At 42.9% G+C, this 20,101-nt stretch overlaps 1 protein-coding gene across 15 annotated transcripts in view; it reads right to left on the bottom strand.

The window, feature by feature from the left end:
* Positions 1–20,101, bottom strand: part of LOC133554928 (membrane-associated guanylate kinase, WW and PDZ domain-containing protein 1-like) — a 219,752-nt gene that overhangs the window by 114,468 nt on the left and 85,183 nt on the right. For 2 of the 15 annotated variants that reach the window (XM_061904231.1, XM_061904232.1), the window contains exon 1: positions 7,737–7,987. The exons of the other annotated variants lie outside the window; for them this stretch is intronic. The gene's annotated coding sequence lies outside the window, so the exon portion shown is untranslated. Of the gene's footprint in view, positions 1–7,736; positions 7,988–20,101 lie in introns of those variants that run through there. 15 annotated transcript variants of the gene reach the window in all.

The following is a 20,101-nucleotide window of genomic DNA, read 5'->3' as shown; positions in this document are numbered from 1 at the left end:
ACAACATAATTTTCTGAATACAGAGTTGTATAGGCACTAGACCAGTGAAGACCTGAAAGCAAGTATTACTTCCTGCTTTCTTTAACGTTGTTCAAACAATCCTCCAATAAAAAGAGTAATGAGTTACAAAAGTCCACCAAGCAAGAAACAATATAGCAGAGGCCACAATTAAACAAATACCAGTCAAATTACAGATCATATCAGTGGCTAGTGTGTGCATATCGACGTGGAACTTATATGAACTTTAGTGTGGTGTATGGAGCTTTACTTGAGTGGTGACTTGACAGGCCTCAAAAAGAAAGAATACTATTTAAATCGTGTAACCTATTAAACATTGACAATCACGTTTACAGAATGTTGTTTTACAATCATTAACCATTGAATTAAATACACTTTTAGTAATGATTGTAATCCAACTTTTAATTCATCCTAAAAAGTACAGGTGTGGGTTTATCTATAATATGAGATCATTCAATATGAATCTGGACACATGGAGAACAATATGATTCAGAAATAATACATTTTAAAATGTAACGATTTGATTTAATTTGGTAGAATTTAATCCGATTTCATTTAATTCAATTCTATTGTATGCATTAGGATGCCATCAGGTACAGTTTCCTATTTAAACTCGACTTTATCGTTTCATATTATGAATGTTTGTTGTTGTACTTTTATCTCTAAATACATATATTTTATAAAATTTAAATTTTCCTGAGGGAACTGTCCTGAAAGAATCAATAAAGTACTATCTATTTAAATACCATTGAACAAGTATTTTTACTGCTTTTGACATGACATACAGAACAATGTTATAGTGTTTGTTGCTGTCATAAATTGGATGTAAAACACTTTGGAAAGCTACTCTAGTAATAAAAACAGACTAAATATTTAATTTCCACTTATGCCACAAATTTACTGCATCCTTGGCATGCATTTGTTCGTAAAATGTTGTCAACTTGGGACGTATCTACTGAGGCACCAATGTGTTTATAATGCTTTGAAAACCCCTGTTCTCAACAACACTATGATCTCAAGTGTTTAAGAATCAAACAGGCTATTGGAGACGTTATTAATTTGGCTTCAGTGGCGTTATGTCCACATTTTTCTTAAATGAAGCCTTGAATATTTGTGTGTTTGTCCTGTTGTGTCTTTGAGCTCACTGTACTAGGTATCTCATTCCTAGTTTCTTCATGTCTTCTCAACAGGTGTGTGTTTCGATTAGTTGTGCTATTGCTGTATTCCAGTGTTGTTTCACATTCTTTACACATTGTAAAAGTTTTATCGAGTTTATTCAGTGTAGTTAACCTTCAACTTAAACAATGTAAAACTCTTCCAAACTTAATCGTGCCCATATTGCACATTTTGTCGTGGACACTTTTTTTGTTTACTTTAATAGTACAAGTCTTGAATGAGTTTCACTAGAAGTGAAAAAGGAACATAGCTAAATTTATGTTTTTTTTTTTTGCATATGTCCATAATGTTTTGTGTTCAAGAGTTCACAAAAAACCCAAGCACAGGACTAAAACGGTGTGTAATTGTTTGTGTTATGGTGCCATCTTTTGGACAAGTTTGCTCACTTCCTGTTTGATGAAATAAGCGTCCATAGCATATTTAATCTAAATTAATCTTAATTTATCATTCCAAGTTTGTAAATTCCACTGTGTACCTACAAACGTTTGTAAAACAATTCTTACTAACTAAACTGTCCCATGTGTGATGTCTATTTGTCCGTGCTATCGTAATGCAATGAAGCTAGCGTCGTTAGCATGAGCTAATATGCTAACACGTTTACGAGTGTCTGTGTTAGTATTATTGACTTACAAAGGCATTCTTTTTGTATGGTTTCAGTTTCACAAATTCCTCAATAAATTCACCAAAAAGTCACTATGGACTTATTGAGTGTGTTTAGCTGATTGGAATGCTAGCTTCCACAGCTAGTCGGTGGATGATGATGACTCCTGTTGTGTTTGATCAGCCGTTTACTGCCTTGTAACAGACACCTTTTGGAAACAGTTAAGGTATAATAAACATTTACAAAATATTTCTGTGTAAAAAACTCATTCCACAATGTATATATCTGCGGCTTGTAGTCTGGAAGAGCTAATATATGGAAACATATTTTTTTCCTCTAAAAATTTGTGGGTGCAGCTTATATCTCAGGGGTGCTGTGTCGTCTGGAAGATATGGTAATCACAAAAAGAGCTTCCAGCTGTGTATAGTGGATCAATTAACCCGTTTTTTTTTATTTATTTTATTTATTATGCACTATTTTTGTAATGTTGCATTTACAATCATTATGATAGAGAAAAACATATATATATATATATATATATATATATATATTAGGGGTGGGCAAATTAATGTGTTAATTAGGAGTTAACTCATCAATCTATTAACGCCGACAATTATTTTATCGCACATTTGCGTATGTTGTTAACATGCTTTTATTTTGTTAACGCCTTTAACTTAACAAGATGGCGTCGCCCGGCGTCGAGGGGCTCTTGGTAAAGATGGAACATTTGGCAAAAATACCGGACAATTCTGCAAATTTCATGGCTGGCTTACAGCGTGGTCACTCCGGGATCACTTACGACCGCCAGACAATTCTGAATGTGGATAGATCGGGCCGTTTTGGACTGAATGACGCTTGCTTGCTAGACCGGCTAGCTAGCATGGGAATACTTTGCCGGCTACATCCAGCGGCCTGTGAAGCAGCGGAGTATATGTGTTGTCTGTCTATTTATGAATAATGCAGACGAGGAGTTTTGGCTGAGTTCTTAACGTTTGCTTTCAGAGCGTGCATATCACAACATACAAGATGCCGTCATGGCGACACACAACCCATACCGGGCTACCGCGCATGCTCGTCACTCCTGTTGCATGCTGGGTAGGGTAGTTCATTTATTCCCTGGCTCATAACATCACAATAGAGTACCATGTATATGCGTTCAGTTTGTCAAAGCACCAAACAAACAATCGGAAAATTCCCATCATATCAATTCCTAGATATGGTCATAATTATTTCAAGTGCACTACGCAGAATAAACACAACATTATTAATATTGCTACTACGGATAATTTGATCAAAAATTCCCTAAAACAGCCTACTACCTATAATATAGGTTTTTTAAACATAAGATCCCTGATAAAAAAAATGTTTCTGCTGTTACCTCAGAAATTGCCTGTTCAGATGTTATGATTGTGGCTCAGAGATTTGTATGTAGATTATATTTATTTTCCATAACAAACAGGATAACTTCAATACCCTGGCAGTGGTAGTAATAAGCTTAAATGTTTGTATTTACATTTTTTGAGTTGATTTTCATAAAATATGCTATTTAACTGCTACTGTTTAACAAGGACTGATTTAAATTGTGTTTGCACAACAAATGTTTTGGCGCTTTTGTTCATGTGGGGGAATATTCCAATAAAGTTGCACTACACACTACTTTAGAATTCATTATTGGGCTTTGCGTATACAATGCAGTTAATCGCGATTAATCAGAGAAATAGTGCGATTAACTGCGATTAAAATTTTTAATTGTTGCCCAGCCCTAATATATATATATATATATATATATATATATATATATATATATATATATATATATATATATTCTTTTTTTTTTTTTTTTTTTAAAGGATTTTAGAGATGATCGAAAACACTTGAAAAATGTGGCTAATGGAATTTGTCACCATTGTAGTCTTCAAAACCCTCTAAAACAACTTAAAAACCCTCCATCAACGTTGTATATATATAATGTAGTAACAGACATGTTCATAACACCATGTAATATGTGCAATATTAACCGAATTTTGGTCATGTTAAGCATTGACGGAACTTCTTTCCTCAGCGCATTTTTTTCCGTTTGCAAAGCAACGCACTTCCGACTTTCCGCAAAAAAATGTGTGTTCCTCCTTCTGAAAATAAACGTGTGTGTTCTAATCATGGCAGACTTGGTAACAGACAACGAATACAGCTATTTTTGTCAAAATACCATATCCTCTTTCAACCTGAATATACAGAGGATGAACTGCTGCTCATAGAAGCAAGCACAAAGAGATTGTGAAACGATGGAAACCAAGAGAGTGAGGTTGGTGGAACTCGAAGATGTAAATGTGGAACTTGGAGGCAAGCTTTGGCGACAAAAATGGAGTGCTTACCCAAAATCAACAGGAAAAAAAAAATCCCGGACCAGCTGAACGAAATGAACAACTGCACATTACTATAATATTTCTATGGATTCTTGCAGCATGGCACACTTGTTATTAAAACTACAGTACATTAACTGTCAGGGTAGCTGTGTACAAACAGGGCATAAAATGTGGGCTAATACTTTACAGATACTGTAAAAATATCGTTCATGTTTTTCAGTCAGTACAGATTGGTGTACTATCGCATTGTGTTGTGCATTACAAACTCAAAAGCCATTCAGCTGTTGACGCAGTAGCTAGCTTACCTCTTGCTGGAGCAAGCCGATGTGTCACTACACTACAAAAACAGTTCCTCATTGTTTGCTCTTACAATAACAATTTTGCCACAGCTTGTAAACAGGTTAGGAAATGTAAAACAAGTTATGTTGGTGTATTTTGGAAGCCTTTTCAAAGTGATTTAGAAACACAATGGATTTCCCGCAAAAAAGTGATTTAGAAACACAATGGATTGCCCGCATTAGCTCCATTCTTAGCCACCTAGAATGAGCCAATTATTACAAATTGCAGTGCAAAACACAAAACCTTTTGTCTTCTTGTCTTTATTGATTGATTGATTGATTGATTGATTGATTGCAACTTTTATTAGTAGATTGCACAGTTCAGTACATATTCCGTACAGTTGACCACTAAATGGTAACACCCGAATAAGTTTTTCAACTTGTTTTAGTCGGGGTCCACGTTAGTCAATTCATGGTAGTAAACAATTCCAAAAAGAAAAAATGCAGTTTTCTTTTAAATCAATTCACATTAAAAATTTGAAAAAAATTGATGTTTTATGTATATTGGTTATTTATTACACACCTACTAAGAAGCGATCAGTCATATACTGAAATTATAGAACAGTGCATCCAGAAAGTATTCATACCACTTCACTTTTTCCACCTATTATGTTACAGCCAAGTTTTGTCTTCAAAAATTTACACACTATACTCCATAATGACAACATAAAGGTTTTTTTATTATTTTGCAAATGTGTTATATATATATATTCACAGCCTTTACTCAATACTTGGTTGATGTACTGTTGAAAGCAATTACAGCCTTAAGTCTTTTTGAATACGATGCCACAAACTTGGCATACCTATCTTTGGGCAGTTTTGCCCATTCCTCTTTGTAACACCAATCAAGCTCCATTAGGTTGAATGGAAAGTGTTGGTTTTCATCCCGGATGTCTCTGTACATTGCTGCATTCATCTTAGTAAGGTCAGCGAGGGGATCAAGAACCTGACGGTCACTCCATCAGAGCTACAGCATTCCTCTGTGGAGAGAGGAGAACCTTCTTTGAGGACAACCATCTCTGCAGCAAACCACCAATCAGGCCTGTATGGTATAGTGGCCAGATGAAAGCCTTTTTTAGTAAAAAAAAATTGCTAAAATGCACCAGAAAAACTATCAGACAATCAGAAACAAAATTATCTGGTCTGATGAGACAAACAATAAACTATTTGCCGTGAATTGTCGGCATTATGTTTGGGGGAAACCAGCGACACTGCACATCACCAGGCCAATATCATCCTGACAGTGAAGTGATGGTGGTGGGGTGTTTTTCAGCGGCAGGAACTGGGAGACTTGTTAAGATGGAGGGAAAGATTAAATCAGCAATGTACTGAGATATCCTGGATGAAAAACCAACGCTTATCATCCAACCTGATGGAGCTTAAAGAAGAACTGCACTTTTTTGGGAATTTTGCCTATCGTTCTTATTCATTATAAAAAACGTGACAACAATTTTTTTATTTTTATGAATTTAAATATTAAATAAACGTAAATAAAATTCTGCTTACAGTGGAGCCAATGGGAGCTCCACTATTCAACCCATAAAATCAGATACATAACCATTCAAAAAGCGGCAACAACATTAAATTTACATTTCGTGACTTGAAAATTAACCAAGTATTGTGGTATTGTTACTATGAGCGCTAATACACACAAATTATTTGTAGCGGCGAGGTAATCACTTACGTTTGTTCATATATATATATATATATATATATATATATATATATATATATATATATATATATATATATCATCGAGTGGTTTGCTGATTCCTCGCTTCCCTGCTCCCTGTAAGTTTATTGTAGATTATAAATCAATCATCTCAGCTGTAAAGTAGATGACTGAAAAAATTATCCAAAATTTGGGAAACTTTGACCTCCATTACGGACCGTTAGAATGCAATAAAAAAATGTCATTGATTGATTGATACTTTTATTTGTAGATTGCACAGTTCAGGACATTTTCCGTACAACTGACCACTAAATGATAACACTTGAATATGTTTTTCAACTTGTTTAAGTCGGGGTCTACGTTAATCAATTAATATCTTTCATAATGATTGTGAACGATAAGCAAAATTCCCCAAAAAGTGCAGGTCCCCTTTAAGAGGTGCTGCAAAAACAAATGGGTGAAATTGCCTAAAGATTAGTGTGCCAAGCTTGTGGCATCGTATTCAAAAGGTCTTGAGGCTGCAATTGCTGCCAGAGGTGCATCAACAAAGTATTGAACAAATAGTGGTAGAAAATGGATAGATGAATACATTTGCAAAATAAAATAAAAAAATCACATTGTCATTATGGGGGTAATGTGGGTATAATTTGGAGGACAAACATTATAGAATAAGACTGTAATGTACCAAAATGTGGAAAAAAAGTGAAGCGTTGCGTAATATTTTCTGTATGCACTGTAAGTGGAAGTAAAAAATGTTTATTAGTTTTATTTTTCTTGCTCTTTAAATAACGTTTAAATGTACAAATGTCAAGTACTCTAGTAGTATGTGTATATAAAATGCTGACATTCTTATTGAGTAAAAAAGTATTTAATCACTGAGTGGGAAAAGCTCAAATGGAACAATTGCTTGTTTTTTTTCCCTAGCTTGGATTATTTTAATAAAGGGATGATGGAATTACCCATTATAGTAAAAAAAAAAAAAGGAGGACGGGGAGAGAGAAAGGCCAGACACACAATACTGCTGCTGCCCAACACAACAGGCCATTCTTTAACTACGCGCCACAACACTCTTCACAGCTGAGTCCCGGCTGCTATTCTCCTGCTGTTCCCCCAAATCCCTCCCCGACTCGCTCCCTTTTCAGCATGGGGGAGACGAATGAGAGAGGGTGTGTACTGAAATTGATTAGTGGGAAAGCACAAACAATCTGTAGCATGAAGAAATGAGAATAAGAGGAAAAGGAGAGGATGTTGCATGAGCCTTCAGCAGGAACAAGCAACTATTTCCTCCAATAGCAACTGAGTGTGTCAACAGATTTATGTTCAAAGTCAGACCCTAAACGAACGCTATCCTAGGCAGATGTGCATGCATAAGTGGACACACAAATCTCCAACACTGTATACACATTGCTCAGCAAAGGGCATCATACCGCATGCAGCACCTGCCTAGAAAAAAAACCCACCTGACTTTCTTTCTGTGAGTTTATTTCCTGCACCCGCACCCTTTCTAAAGTAATCCCAAAAGCCTGGCCATCACTCCGAGAAGCAGAAAGTATATGTCACAGAATTACCTCAACTTTGCCGCTTCTGCCGACTGCCTTTCTGCTAGATATTCCACTGAAATAAACAGGTGAATAAATCCAAGTGGAATTGTGCTTGCCGTGCTCCATCCAAACCACCCATGGATCATGCGGTTGACTGTGAGCAAGTGCAATAGCTCCCAGTTCATTCAGCAGGCAGCTAGTAGGCAGCTGCCGTTTTTCTTCAAAGCTCCACAAGCAGAGCAAATTAGAGGTCCAGCCCAGCTTAAAGGCTAAGCCAATGTGAGCTATTCACACCCTAGTTCCTGTCTGTGGCCAATGGCTGAAGCTCCTTTCCTGCATACGCCCGCCCACAGCCTTCCTCACCCCCTTTCTCACTGCTCCTGTGCTCGGTTTCACTCTTCGTCCATGCTGCTATCTTAGACATAAATATCAACACTTGATGTTAACTACAACGCATGGACATTTCTGATCAACGGCCTGCTTTGTGTGGCTTTTGTGAGTGTCAAAAGCGACACAGAAAAGACAGCCTGGTTAGCGAAGAGTGTATAGGATTTTATATTCTCAATGATAGTGGGTATACACAGACGGAATCAACAAGACATAAGAGTTATGAATCATAGGTAGTCTTCCTGAGTACGTTTCGTGCTGAATTTGCAAACTACTTTGACCAGTCTTTAGCACAACATATTTTTTGGGCTTGATGAGGACCCTGGCAGACGAAGGATTCAGTGGCAGACAGAAACAAATTTTGCACCAATGCATGTCTGCACATGCACGAAGATGGACGGCTGCCCAAGCAACACGGCCACCATGGGAGCCAATAGAGGTGTCTTGAGGGAACAAGAACTTTTGATTTGCATGGTTCAACCCCAATGTAACACAGCTAGGACCTCAAGCCAGCAAACGTATAAAACAGTGTATGTTTTAGGTCCTTCACGGTAAACGATAGGCAAATTTCCAAAACAGTGAAGTTGTCCTTTAAAAGGGCACATTTTTAAAGGGGATCAATGATAATGTTTCTCTTTTCTGACTGATGTTGTGACAATGTGGGATACTCATGTTAAACAATGGCAGACAGTCTTGAATGCCTCTGAGTGCTGTGATTTGGATTCTTTTTTTAACACTGGGGATTTGGAATGTAAACCAAGTAATGGTATTTTAGGTACTGGTTCCTAATTGGGTCGTTCCAAGAGGATCGTTAAAATTCTGGACTAATGATTCATCAAATTAACCGTCGTAATTATGACAGGTACACCTGCAAAACATACAAAAAGACACGGTGCAACAACCTCTCGTAGTCGATCTTTTAGTGCCCCACTTCGGAAAAATACACAGGAGTAAAGATTTACGCGTCATTGGAATTGCAGACGGAATCAATGTTTGCTAAAAACTAAATATGAATGCTAAAAGTCGCAGACATTTTCAAAATGTAACTGAGATCCTGTCATTGAGAGAAAAAGGGGAAATCATGTTTATGGGGACCCTGTACTTTACAAACTTTATAAATCCTCACTTGACTCGTTGAAATGCGGCCACCTCAAACTACCAAACTAACTCTAAAATACAGAGCTGAACAGTTCCCAAATGATGTCAACATGCCAGGTGATATGTTGTTTTTGCTAATGTGATGACTAATGTAAAATCACCGTGCTATTACTGCCAATAAAAGGAAGTTGTGGACACAACCAACGATCTTCATTGGTAAGTTAATAATTACTTGACAGCTTCATCAGACTTCTCATACTATTGTTAGACCACCAGTGTTGAAATGATAACTGATGCATCTTTGTGTGTGCTTTCTTTAACTTGAAAACATAAAAATTCAAATGTATTGGTATTTTATTTTTTATTTTACTGTGTTTTTTCTTATTTATTTTACCATATTTTTATTTATTACCGTATTTAAAACATTTATAAAAAATTCCATATATCAGTTGTATCTCTGCTTTTTGCAGTTGTGATGTGGTCCTGCTGGCTTCCTCTGTCCAGGATTTTCAGCTATATTAGGATCAGTTTCCAGCCGAGTGTGAAGCGAATTAGATGAGATTCAGCAACGCAAAGTCCGAGTCCATGGTTCCCGCTCGGAAAAAGGTAGAGTGCCAATCTACCTTTCTATCCTTACTTATTGTCATGAGATATGGATTATGAACCAAAGGGACAAGATCAAGGTACAAGCAGCTGAAATGAGTTTCCCTCAGTCGGGTGGGGGTGATCTCCCTCAGAGATAAGGGGAGAAGCCGCTGCTTCTTGACATCAAGAGGAGCCAGATGAGGTGGTTTGGGCATCTGGTCAGGATGCCCCCAGATTGCCTCCCTCGGAGTGTTTAGAGCACTTCCGAAAGGCAGGAGGCCACGAGCAAGATCCAGGACACGTCGTGTGGACTATGTCTACAAGATGGCCTGGGAACGCCTAGGGATCCGCCGGGAGGAGCTGGAGGAAAGGGCTGGGAAGAGGGAAGTCTGGGCTTTTTTGCTTAGGCTGCGGCCCCAGCGATTCGTCTTCATATAGGCGGAAGAAGATGGATGGATGGGGTGTGGAAGAATCTTTAAACAAAATTTTCTGTATGGGGAAAAAAGAAATTATCTTATTTGAGTAGTTATTATCTATATTCTCGCCACCCCCTGACACCTCACGTACTATTTGAGAAACACTAGATGAATGATCAACTATTGCCAACAAACAACTACAAGATAAAGCTGTAGCTCAATTTTGTCAGTGTCCTAACTAGAGGTGGAAGAAATCATGGATTTTTAGATGCATTGCAATCCGGACATGGACGATTATAGAATTGATAAGTAAACATCAATAATCGATAATTGATTTATTTATTTTAAATAAAGTAATGCAAACAGTTTTAAAATTTTGCTGACTGCGGCGAGCAACCTTACTGAGAGATCAGACCAGCTCCTTTACTATCGGGCATTCATGTTCCAGTTTTGGACACATTTTCATGAATTTAATAAATCTGGGAATTAATTTAACTGTTTCTTATTCCAAATTATAATCTTTTTAAAGTTGCAAGTGATAACCGTTTATCTAGTTAAACAAAAAGAAATGTAAAGCTGCATCAATATATAGTTGTGGTCAAAAGCTTACATACACTTGTAAAGAACATAATGTCATGGCTGTCTTGAGTTTCCAATAATTTCTACAACTCTTATATTCTGAGCTGCCACTTTATCGTGGTAGAGGATTTTGTGTGTCCCAACGATCCTAGGAGCTATGTTGTCCGGGGGCTTTAAGCCCCCTGGTAGGGTCTCTCAAGGCAAACAGGTCCTAGGTGAGGGATCAGACAAAGAGCAGCTCGAAGCCCTTTATGAAGAAAACAAATCAAGGAACCAGATTTCCGGGCCGCCATCTGGAGCCAGGCCCGGAGGTGGGGCACAATGGCGAGCGCTTGGTGGCTGGGCCTGTTCCCATGGGGCCCGGCCGGGCACAGCCCGAAGAGGCAACGTGGGTCCCCCCTCCAATGGGCTCCCCACCCATAGCAGGGGCCATAGAGGGTTGGTGCGATGTGAGCTGGGCGGCAGCCAAAGGCAGGGCACTTGACGGTCCAATCCTCCGCTACAGAAGCTAGCTCTTGGGATGTGGAACGTCACCTAACTGGGGGGTAAGAAACCTGAGCTAGTGTGCGAAGTGGAGAAATTCCGGCTGGATGTAGTCGGACTTACTTCGACGCACAGCAAGGGCTCTGCAACCACTTCTCTCGAAAGGGGATGGACTCTCTTCTACTCTTGCGTTTCCGGCAGTGAGAGGCGACGAGCTGGGGTAGAAATTCTCGTTGCCCCCCGGCTCAAAGCCTGAACGTTGGAGTTCAACCCAGTGTACGAAAGGGTAGCCTCACTCTGCCTTCGGGTGGGGGGACGGGTCCTGACTGTTTTTTGTGCTTACGCACCAAACAACAGTTCAGAGTACCCACCCTTTTTGGGTACACTCGAGGGAGTACTGGAGAGTGCTCCCTCGAGTGATTCCCTTGTTCTGCTGGGGGACTTCAACGCTCATGTTGGCAACGACAGTGAAACCTGGAAAGGCGTGATTGGCAAGAATGGCCGCCCGGATCTGAACCCGAGTGATGTTTTGTTATTGAACTTTTGTCCTCGTCACAGTTTGTCCATAACAAACATTTGTGCACTTGGCACCAGGACACCCTAGGCCGCAGTTCCATGATCGACTTTGTAGTTGTGTCATCAGATTTGCGGCCTCATATTTTGGACAATCAGGTGAAGAGAGGGGCGGACCTTTCTACCGATCACCACCTGGTGGTGAATTGGCTGCCATGGTGGGGGAGGATGCCGGACAGACCTGGCAGGCCCAAACGGATTGTGAGGGTTTGCTGAGAATGTCTGGCAGAGTCTCCTGTCAGAGAAAGTTTCAATTCCCACCTCCGGAAGACCTTGGAACATGCCACGAGGGAGATGCTGGACATTGAGTCCGAGTGGATCATGTTCCGCACCTTTATTGTCGAGGCGGCTGATTGGAGCTGTGGCCGCAAAGTAGTTGGTGCCTCTCGGGGCGGTAATCCTAAAACCCGTTGGTGGAAACCAGCGGTGAGGGATGCCGTCAAGCTGAAGAAGGAGTCCTATCGGGTTCTTTTGGCTCATAGGACTCCGGAGGCAGTGGAAAGGTACCGACAGGCCAAGCGGTGTGCAGCTTCAGCGAATGCGGAGGCAAAAACTCAGACATGGGAGGGGTTCGAGGAAGCCATGGAAAAAGACTTCCGGACGGCTTCGAAGCGATTCTGGACCACCATCCGCCGCCTCAGGAAGGGGAAGCAGTGCACTGTCAACACCGTGTATGGTGCGGATGGTGTTCTGCTGACCTCAACTGCGGATGTTGTGGATAGGTGGAAGGAATACTTCGAAGACCTCCTCAATCCTACCAACACGTCTTCCTATGAGGAAGCAGTGCCTGGGGCATCAGTGGTGGGCTCTCCTATTTCTGGGGCTGAGGTTGCTGAGGTAGTTCAAAAGCTCCTCGGTGGCAAGGCCCCAGCGGTGGATGAGACCCGCACGGCGTTCCGGAAGGCTCTGGATGCTGTGGGGCTGTCTTGGTTGACAAGACTTTGCAGCATTGCGTGGACATCGGGGGCGGTACCTCTGGATTGGCAGACCGGTGTGGTGGTCCCTCTCTTTAAGAAGGGGGACCGGAGGGTGTGTTCCAACTATCGTGGGATCAAACACCTCAGCCTTCCCGGTAAGGTTTATTCAGGTGTACTGGCGAGGGGACTACGCCGGATTGTTGAATCTGGGATTCAGGAGGAACAGTGTGTTTTTCGTCCTGGTCGTGAAACTGTGGACCAGCTCTATACTCTCGGCAGGATTCTTGAGGGTCCATGGGAGTTTGCCCAACCAGTCTACATGTGCTTTGTGGACTTGGAGAAGGCATTCGACCCTGTCCCTCGGGAAGTCCTATGGGGAGTGCTCAGAGTGTATGGGGTACCGGACTGTCTTATTGTGGCGGTCCGCTCCCTGTACGATCAGTATCAGAGCTTTGTCCGCAGTAAGTCGGATACGTTTCCAGTGAGGGTTGGACTCCGCCAAGGCTGCCCTTTGTCACAGATTCTGTTCATAACTTTTATGGACAGATTTGAGGGGTTCCGGTTTGGTGGCCGCGGGATTAGGTCTCTGCTTTTTGCAGATGATGAGGTCTTAATGGCTTCATCTAGCCGGGATCTTCAGCTCTCGCTGGATCGACTCGCAGCCGAGTGTGAAGCGACCGGAATGAGAATCAGCACCTCCAAGTCAGAGTCCATGGTTCTCTCCCGGAAAAGGGTGGAATGCCCTCTCCGGGTTGGGGAGGAGACCCTTCCCCAAGTGGAGGAGTTCAAGTACCTAGGAATCTTGTTCACAAGTGGGGGAAGAGTGGATCGTGAGATCGACGGACGGATCGGTGCGGCGTCTTCAGTAATGCGGACGTTGTACCTATCCGTCGTGGTGAAGAAGGAGCTGAGCCGGAAGGCAAAGCTCTCAATTTACCAGTCAATCTACGTTCCCATCCTCACATATGGTCATGAGCTTTTGGTCATCCGAAAGGATAAGATCACGGGTACAAGCGGCCGAAATGAGTTTCCTCCGCCGTGCGGCGGGGCTCTCCCTTAGAGATAGGGTGAGAAGCTCTGCCATCCGGGAGGTACTCAAAGTAAAGCTGCTGCTCCTCCACATCTAGAGGAGCCAGATGATATGGTTTGGGCATCTGGTCAGGATGCCACCCGAACGCCTCCCTACGGAGTTGTTTAGGGCACGTCCAACCGGTAGGAGGCCACGGGGAAGACCCAGGACACGTTGGGAAGACTATGTCTCCCGGCTGGCCTGGGAACGCCTCGGGATCCCCCGGGAAGAGCTGGACGTAGTGGCTGGGGAGAGGGAAGTCTGGGCTTCCCTGCTTTGGCTGTTGTCCCCACGACCCGACCTCAGATAAGCGGAAGAAGATGGATGGATGGATGATTGGAGAACATACTTGTTTGTCACAAAAAACATTCATGAAATTTGGTTCTTTTATGAATTTATTGTGGGTCGACTGAAAATGTGACCAAATCTGCTGGGCCAAAAGTATACATACAGCAATGTTAATATTTGGTTACATGTCCCTTGGCAAGTTTCACTGCAATAAGGTGCTTTTGGTAGCCATCCACATGCTTCTGGTGGAATTTTTGACCACTCCGCTTGACAAAATTGTTGCAGTTCAGTTAAATTTATTGGTTTTCTGACATTGACTTGTCTCTTCAGCATTGTCCACATATTCTCAATGGGTTTGAGGTCAGGACTTTGGGAATGCCATTCTAAAACCTTAATTCTAGCCTGATTTAGCCATTCCTTTACCACTTTTGACGTGTGTTTGGGATCATTTTGTTACGATTGGGTCGCACCTTGGATGCGCGAGGAGTGCCACCTCTCGATGCCAAAGGACTGGAGCAGGCAGGAATGAAGGTAGGAGCAGATTTTAATATGAATAACCAAAGTAACACTTGACAAAAGAGCAAAACAAAGGTGTGTCTTAGCACGGGAAGCTAAATGCTACAAGAGGCAGAGTTCAGAGTTCGAAGTAGCGCGAGCCGAGCGCACGGAGGCTGAGCTAAACTTAGCGTGGAACAAACAGGGAAACAAGAATACACAACATAACAGTTGCCTTAAGCAAGCAAAACGTCCAGGAGGAACTGAGGTAGCAGGCGGTCTTGAATACAACACAATAATTAATGACCGGTGTGCGCCAGGCGCCAGTGCAGGTGAAACAATTACGTTGCCATGGTGACGAGTATAAACTAGGAAGTTTTCAACTCAGGGAAACGGCAGAGTCCAAAACGTGATCAAACATACAGAAAAGTAAACAACAAACGATCCATGAAGTGGATCGCAACATTACCCCTCCCTTAAAGGGCAGATCCCAGATGCCCCAAAAAAGACAGAATACAGAAAACCCCCTCCCACAACGAGACAGTCCAAAAATAAAGGGAGGGCGGAGGGAGAACCTGGCGGAGGGTCGGCAAGTCCCGTGTCCCCGAATCCACCGGGGGCAGGACAAGTGGCGGCGGGGGGTGGAACGCCGCTGCAACCAAAGTCTGGGCGGGCGGACCCGCAGAGGCCACCTTAGTGGCTGACGAAGACTGGGGGGCGTCCTACGAGGAGGGCGCCCGGGGTATGGCCACAGCCGTGGTCGTCGTGGAGGTGGACGCGCCTGCTGAGGCGGACGCCCGGGGTACGGCCACACCCGTGGCCGACGTAGGGGAGGCTTGGCAGCAGCAGACAAAGGTGCGGAGGCTGCAGCCGAAGCAGGTACCGATGCTCGTGTGGATGCCGGCAGAGGAGCAGGTACCGATGCTCGTGTGGATGCCGGCAGAGGAGCAGGTGCGGATGCCGGCAGAATATCAGGTGCAGAGGCCGGCAGCCGATCAGGTGCAGAGGCCGGCAGCCGATCAGGTGCAGAGGCCGGCAGCGGATCAGGTGCAGAGGCCAGCAGCGGAACAGGTGTCGACTTCGGCAGCGGATCAGGTGTCGGCTTCAGCCGCGGAGCAGGTGTCGGCTTCAGCCGCAGAGCAGGTGTCGGCTTCAGCCGCGGAGCAGGTGTCGGCTTTAGCCGCGGAGCAGGCACAGGGGCCTGCCGAGGAGAACTAGGGGACTGGCTGCGAGGAGGACTAGGACTATGATGAGGGGTAAGACGAACACTAGGACTCGGGCAAGGACTTGAGGGAGGGCCAGGACTTACAATCACACTAGTGCTTTGAGACGGGCTTGGGCAAGGACCAGGACTTACAGTCATACCAGGGCTTGGGCAAGAACTAGGACAATCGGTCAAACTAGGGCTTGGGCAAGGACTGGGACTAACAATCAAACTGGTGCTCGGGCAAGGATTAGGACAAAGACTAGGACTTACAGTAACACTGGGGCTCGGACAAGAACTTGGGTAAGGACTAGGGTTCGGACTAAGACCACGAGGCAAGAAACAAAACTCGGGACCTGACTCGAAACAGGACTCGAAACAGGACTCGGACTATGGATGAGTCTACGAGTGGAACTAGGACTACGACGACTACGAGAAAGACTAGGACTATAAGTAGAATCGGAACGGAAACTCGGACCAGGACTTGGTCTACGACTCAGTCTACAAGTCGGTCTACGAGTAGGACTAGAGGATGGGCTACGAAGAAGGCTGGGACTCGAACTCTGAGAGAGACTGGGACTAAAACAAGAACTAGGGCACGGACGGAACACAGGTGGAGGAGGTCTAGGTGGAAGTGCACGCTTAACCGGGGGGAACTCCGGTGGAGGAGGTCTAATGGGCCGGAGTTACAAGTGCTGGAATGGAGGTAGAAGAGGTTGACCGGTTGTCGAGGTGGCTTAGTGGTTTGCAGCTGTGCTACCTCCGTAGCACGGCTGATAATACTAGCCCCCCCCTCAAAACGCGAATTCCAGGTGCGCTCCCCGAGGTCAGAAACTGATCCCAAAGGTGGGTGGCGGGAGGTTTGGAGGAGGGCAGACTCTTCCCCTCTAACCTGTTCAAAATCCTCTCTAGGGGGAGAGGAACAAGGCACAGACTTGGGCGGGAAACAAGAATTATGAAGCGGGGAAGCAAGTGTGGGGGACGAAGACTGACCGGAACTGTGGTGGCGAAATAAGTCCTGATAATAATTAAGAGTCAAATTAAAGTCATTTTTAGGTGGGTGACTGGGTTTGGAGGTGCAATAGTTGTCCTTATAAATCTTCTTTAAAGATAACAGGTCTTTGGATGACAAATGACAAAATTCAGACTCAAAAAAGTCATCGTCACTGCTATCATCGAAAAAATGTGCAGGAGAATCTACTGAAGGGTTAACGGTGACGTCATAGGGGGGCGTGAACGTAGTGACGTCACTGTGAGTGACAGGGGAGGCGGGAGCCTGCGCAGGACTGAAGGTGCTAATAGAAAAGTGACTGGAAGTGGATGAAACGAACAGGCTACCAACCCTTAATGGAAAGTCCTGGGCTGTAGCGGTGGAGAAACGGTGGGGTCGAAGCTCCGGAATGTCCTCAGCGAGGTGACGCGATGCTGGACGTTTTCTGTTACGATTGGGTCGCATCTTGAATGCGCGAGGAGTGCCACCTCTCGATGCCAAAGGACTGGAGCAGGCAGGAATGAAGGTAGGAGCAGATTTTAATATGAATAACCAAAGTAACACTTGACAAAAGAGCAAAACAAAGGTGTGCCTTAGCACGGGAAGCTAAATGCTACAAGAGGCAGAGTTCAGAGTTCGAAGTAGCGCGAGCCGAGCGCGCGGAGGCTAAGCTAAACTTAGCGTGGAACAAACAGGGAAACAAGAATACACAACATAACAGTTGCCTTAAGCAAGCAAATCGTCCAGGAGGAACTGAGGTAGCAGGCGGTCTTAAATACAACACAATAATTAACGACCTTTGTGCGCCAGGCGCCAGTGCAGGTGAAAAAATTACGTTGCCATGGTGACGAGTATAAACTAGGAAGTGTTCAACTCAGGGAAACGGCAGAGTCCAAAACGTGATCAGACATACAGAAAAGTAAACAACAAACGATCCATGAAGTGGATCGCAACACATTTTCCTGTTGGAACACCCAACTGCACCCAAGACCTGAAGAATTTGGAAGTAATTATCCTTTTTCATTGTCCCATTTGCTCTCTGTAAAGCACCAGTACCAATGTCAGCAAAACAGGCCCAGAGCATAATACTATCACCACCATGCTTGACAATGGTGTTCCTTGGATTTAAGGCCTCACCTTTTCTCCTCCAAACATACTGCTGGGTATATGTACAGTCCAGTTCACTTTTCAGATTAAAGCAAAATAATTAGGGAAAGTGTTAAAAATACAGTGGATGCAATTATTTTCCAATTTCCTGTATGGACCCTGTTCTGTTTAGGATCGCTGTGTACTAGGGATGAACACCAAATCCGGAAGTTTTTTGGCACTGACCAAATCCCACTAGTCTCAGTGGGCACTGATTCACTTAAATCCAACGGTGCCATGTTAAGTTGAGCCTGTAACTTCTAGTTACAGGCTCAGCCGGCTCTAACTAGGGATGTAAAAAGGACTGGTAGTAATGATAACCACAGTAAAACTCCTTGTAGTTAACTGCACTTTGATAAAACTAAGCTTTTTTTTGTTTTTGTTTTTAAGCTAACACTTTTGAGAGGGCTCTCGTATTGGATCTTATGAGATTGTCCAAGTGGTCATGATAAGGCTGGTCCAAAAATATTGGCTAAAAAGTAGGATTTTTTTTTTTTCCATACCTGCTTCCCGTCCCTGCTAGGTCAGGTGCTCCCTAAATTTGAATGGCCCAAAATATGCCGCCTATTTCGCCCTAAACCTCTAACTAGCACAGACACACTTGAGTTAATAGTATGAAAGTCACCAAGCTTGCACATATGATCCAAATAATCACATGACTCTCACACACATATTTGTCTTGCAAAAGGCAAAAAGTTCATAAAAGAGAATCATTGTTCCCCATGTCATCCCTTAACACAGAAAATAGTGTTCGCATCATCACTGTCTCAACAAAAAGCGATGTTTTGAATCCACAGGACATGTAAATGCCATAGAAAAGCTAGTTGCCAGTATAGAAATACACATCAGTGCTGCAATAATCTGTGTGACGTATGGCCACTTTATCAGGTGCATCTGCACAATCCAATCCAAAAGCTTTAAAATACACATTTGCAAAGACAATAAAGGGCAGTTTTGATTGACATTGTCAGAATGGTAGAATACATAGTTAATCTGTTTATTGCTGTTACTGGAGTTTTGTCATATCGTTTTTGTAGTATTGGAGCTACCATTTTTAGCTACATTAGATGAAAAACATATCAACACATTAGCATGATGTGCTTTAGATACAAGCATAAAAGGAATCCCATTGAAAAATGTATACCTCGCCCCAATACCATGTTAGACTCTACACGCGTGGTTTTGTTAAACAGTGATAGGTTGGGTCTTCTGGAAGATTTCACAAGTATTTATCAAAAAAAGGTCACAGATAAATGCTACAGTGTTGGTCTCACACCCCCAAAAGCATTGTTGATTACGTACGTAAACACCCGAGTAGGGCCTCCAAAAGCAAGCTTCTGCAAAAGTGAGCCCCGAAGAACAATTATTCACTTCCTTTTTAGCAATGGAGCTAATAGGTCCAATGGGTCAATGAGTCCATGGTCAACAAGTGTTCACGAAGGTCAAGGCAAGTGCAAGGAAAAAGAAAGAAGTGATAAAGAGGGAGGCCCTGCGATGAGGTGGCGACTTGTCCAGGGTGTTCTCCGCCTTCCGCCCGATTGTAGCTGAGATAGGCGCCAGCGCCCCCCGCGACCCCGAAAGGGAAGAAGTGGTAGAAAATGGATGGATGGATGATAAAGAGGGAAACCCTTGAGTATACCATCGTTGATGATGGGAATAATTGTCAAAAAATGAGTAGCTAATTTAAAAAATATTATAAATTCAAATTGTCTATATCTGATATCTATATATATAACATTTTGAACCATCCCTGAGTCATCTTGAGGTTAATTGGTATAACACTTTGGAGTCATGATTTTTTTTTCTTACAAGGGATTAGACGCACCAACACACGCATCAAGGTCTCCAAAACAAGCGAAGTAGTCGAGCAGGCCTGAAGGTCAACGAGGCAGCTGCATATTTGGGCTCTTAATCAGACGGTTTGATGCAAAATGAGGTTCAAAACAAAAGGGTGAATTTAAGTTAACTCAAGTATATATATAACACTTTAACAATTAAATAATATTCTAACTGTGAACAACACTGAGATATATTATATCTGTAAATTTACACCTGTTTTGTTTTCACTCTTGTGTTGAAACTCATGGATTGTGCAAGTGTACCTAACAAACTGATGAATGCAAAGCTCAGGTCAGAGAACACACTGTTCAAAATGCTCAAA

Source organism: Nerophis ophidion, linkage group LG06 (genome assembly GCF_033978795.1).
Source record: "Nerophis ophidion isolate RoL-2023_Sa linkage group LG06, RoL_Noph_v1.0, whole genome shotgun sequence".
NCBI lineage: Eukaryota > Metazoa > Chordata > Actinopteri > Syngnathiformes > Syngnathidae > Nerophis > Nerophis ophidion.
Note: the sequence above shows the minus strand (reverse complement) of the source record. Positions and strands in the feature narration are given on the sequence as shown.